We start from the raw sequence: 3727 nt of genomic DNA, 5'->3' as shown, positions 1-3727 counted from the left end.
GAAGGACAAACCCTCCTGTCTCCGCAGGATTTTGGGAGGCGGGATCCATGCATCCCTAGCCCAAGCCCACTGCAGAGTCTCCTGGTTCCACCTGGGGTTCTCCTGCATCCCGCGGCTGCCGCGGGCTCGGAGCCAGCAGGAAGGATCCCGTGGCGCAGGCTCGGATCCCGTCTCACCTGCCGAGCAGCTGCTCCCGGGCCAAAGTCCACACCGCGACCTTCAGCCTCCACCTGCCGCCTTTCCCGGCTTTCCTCGGAGCTTTCTGGGCACCCTGGTGATGCCAGAGGGCCCAGAGCTCCCCTCCCTGTTCCAGCAGCCAGGTCAGCCCTGTGCAGCCAGGGAACACTGGGAAGGCAGCTGCCTCCAGGATGCAGAGAGCTCAGCCAGAAGGGTTTATCCAAAATTATCCCAAAAAGACAGGGAGCATTGGGAAGCTGAGGTTTATACACACCTCAAACCGGACTGTGTGGCACCATGGAGTAGGGATGAGGTGGCAGGAGGACAGGGAATATGTGACATCCCCCATGGCCACCCATCCTGGCTTGTATCTCTCCATCCCCAGCATTCCATGAGTTATAATCCACGTTCCTGGTTCCAATTCTTTTGTTCTTTTAGTACTTTTCTGCCTGGCAGAGGAGCAGGAATAAATTCCTTGGATGGAGAGTGCAGCTCCAGGGCTGGATGGGTGATCTCCCAGCTCTGTGCGGGAGCATCCCAAGCCCTCCACCCAGATTCCTGGTGGCTTCAGGCTCTGACTGAAAGACCCTAAAATCCCCAACGTGCTTTTTTGGAAACCACCACACCTTGGCCCCGCCCAGGGACACGCTGGCCTGCCGCAGGCTCCAAAGGGCTGCAGGCACGCAGAGCAAACAGGGAGGATGTGCCGAGGGCAAACAGCGCCGGCCACAGTGGGAATGTCCCCTGGAGCCGCTGGCAAATGTGGCGCCGAGCGGCTCTGCCACACGACGGATGCTCCCTCTGTAATTAAAATATCCAGAGGATACTCAGTCGTCAGCGGGATAATGATTCCCAGGCAGCGAGGGAGGCCTGGCCGGGGTCCTGCTGCATTCCCCGCTCCCCGCCGCCCCCGCGGGTGGGCTTCCAGCCTTCCCCGCGGACCTGCTGCGCTGCTCATCCACGGGCCAGCGAGCTTGTCCGTCACTTATCCACCCATGGAACAGCACACGGCAGGATGAGCATCCCCCCGGAGCCAATCTCCGCCGCCCGCCCTGCCGTGCCCCGCGGGGCCTCTCCCGGGATGCGCGCCGGGAGCGCCCGGGGCAGCGCGGCGGATCCCGCCCGGCCGCCGGACCGGTTCTGCCCCGCGCTCTGTTTGCACAGAGAAGGCAAACACGGCCCTGCTTCCGCGGCGGAGCGGGAACAGGGAGCGATGGGAACAATGGGAGCAGCAGCCGGGTGCCGCTGCCGGCTCATTAACATCTTTATTAGCTGTGACAAGCGCCGGGTCACCGCCCGCTCATGTCCGACTTGAGGGAGAGTTCGCTTCCTAACCCCCTGTAATTGCTCCCGTTAGGCTCCGAAAATTTCCTCGTTTTCTATGGAATTACCCCCGGCTTAGCCTCGGCCCGGAGATTAATTTGGATAAACAGCTCCAGCGAGGGGTAATAAATACAAATGGAAAGGTTCTCTCCATTGGGTGGGGAGGGAGAAGAGGAAATATCCATTTTTTTCCCCAAAAAAAAGAGGCAAAATGAGGAAAAAGGAGCGGGATGACTCCTTCTGGAACAGTCAAGCGGTAGAATGCGCCTTTTCCAGGGAGTCCTGAGTGGGCACTTGGGAGACATCCTGGAGACACCGGAGTATCTTCCTGCCCAGTAGGGCCACGCTGGTTTGGGGTTTGGTGTGCCCAGGGATTTAGAATGGCAGGGGCTTCAGGCATCCAGGTGGGGTGGTAGGGACTCAGACACCCAGGGGGTTGGGAATGCAGGTGTCCAGTCACCCAGGGATTGGGGCACCGGGAATTCGGAATGGCAGCACTTTGGGCACCCAGGGATTGGGGCACCAGGAGTTCGGAATGGCAGCGACTCAGCTTACCTAAGGGTTCAGGGCACCGGGCACTCACAGAACCCTGTTTTGGGCCAACTTTCTCCTTCCACGCTGGCCCAGGAGGCAGGAAAGGCTCCCGGGCAGGTGCCGGGGCGCGGCGGGCGTCGGAGGCTCCCGCGTGGCCCTGCCGGGCACCGGGCCCGTGACTCAGCAGCGCTCCCACCCCACCCACCGGCCCCGCGGGAAGTGACGGCGGGAGCGGCTGAGTGGGAGCGGGAGGTTACGGAGCTGCCGGGCTGCCTGTGCGTGCGGGGATGGGGATTCAGAGCTCGCTGGAGTGTGTGGGAAGCGAGCGGAGTGAAAGCCAGGGCTGCTGCCAAGGGCTCCGTGAGAAGATTCCCACGACAGGGGCAGAAATCGTTCCAAAATCAAAATAAAGCTCCGCCAGCCCTGGAGCACAGAGGGGCAGAGAGGTGCCCTTTTCCCTGCCCGTCCGGAGTGCCAGGAAGGCTGGCAGCAGGCTGGCACTGCTTCCCCCACTGGAAGAGTTTTGCCAGGGTGTACGTGCTGGAGTTTGCCTGGCACAAGGCCCCCAGCCGGCTTTCCAAAGTGGGATGGGGCTGGCCCAGTGCTGAGGGGCTGGGAGAAGCCCCCATCCCCAGGGGAGAGCCACTGGGATGGAGCCCCCGGTGTGAGTCAGGCACACGAGACCAGATCCCTCATCCCTTACCCCTTATTCCCCTGCCAGAGAATTCCACGGCACTGGGGAGTCACCACTGCCACCAGTTCAGCCCCATCCCTCAATCCAGCGCCTGCCAGTTCGGGGTTTTCATAAGGAGATGTTTCCTGCTTCATTCCCTGCGCCAAACCCAGCCTAGGAGCAAGGAAAGTCCCCTATTAGATCCCCAAAGAGCTTCCAAACCATGGCTGTGGTGGTTTCCTGCCTTCTCCTGGCCCAGTATGACTCCAGAGAGATTCCGATTGATTCCCAAAGGTTTGGGTTGGAAGGGACCTTTAAAGGTCATCTGGTCCAAGTTCCATTCCACGAGCCCAGGTTGGGCTCCGCCTCTGGAGGTTCCCACTAGTCCTGGACCAGCCAGGAGTGTCCCAGCCCCATTATCCCACCCTGGGATGAGCCCCTGACTCCATCACCCCATCCTGGGATGGATCTCTGATCCCCTCATCCCAGCAGAAAGCGGGATCCAGCACGGTTCCCAGTTCCAGGAGAAAACCCCCAGTGCCCATCATCTTTCCCCCTACTGTCACTTCCATCCCTGAGCACATCCTGCATCAGCAGGGTCTCCTCCTTGGCCGCGCCCCCTCGCACCCGGGGGACCACCATGCCAGCGCCCCTGGAACCCGACCGGAGGGGCAGGAATTCTCCGGGAATCGCCTTTGCCCGATGCTGCGGGCGACAGCGGGAGCGAGCTCCGTGAAATCCACTCCGCGTTTTCCGGCGCCCGCAGCGCCCGCCGCGCCCGCAGTGCCCCGGCAGCGCCCGCCGCGCCCCGGCTCCGCCAAATCCCGGCCTGGAGCGCCCCCCGCCGCTCCGCTCCCTCCTCCCTTCCCGGCGGCTGCAGTTTCCAATCCCGCCAGCAGCGAGCAGCAAGTGGATGCAGGATCGCGCCGCACACGCACCCGCACACACCCGCACACGCACCCGCACACGCACCCGCACACGCGCGCACCCCGCAGCAGCGGGCGGCCAGGCAGCCCCCGC

Source organism: Passer montanus, unplaced genomic scaffold (genome assembly GCF_014805655.1).
Source record: "Passer montanus isolate IOZ18808 unplaced genomic scaffold, ASM1480565v1 scaffold163, whole genome shotgun sequence".
Classification (NCBI taxonomy): domain Eukaryota; kingdom Metazoa; phylum Chordata; class Aves; order Passeriformes; family Passeridae; genus Passer; species Passer montanus.
Note: the sequence above shows the minus strand (reverse complement) of the source record.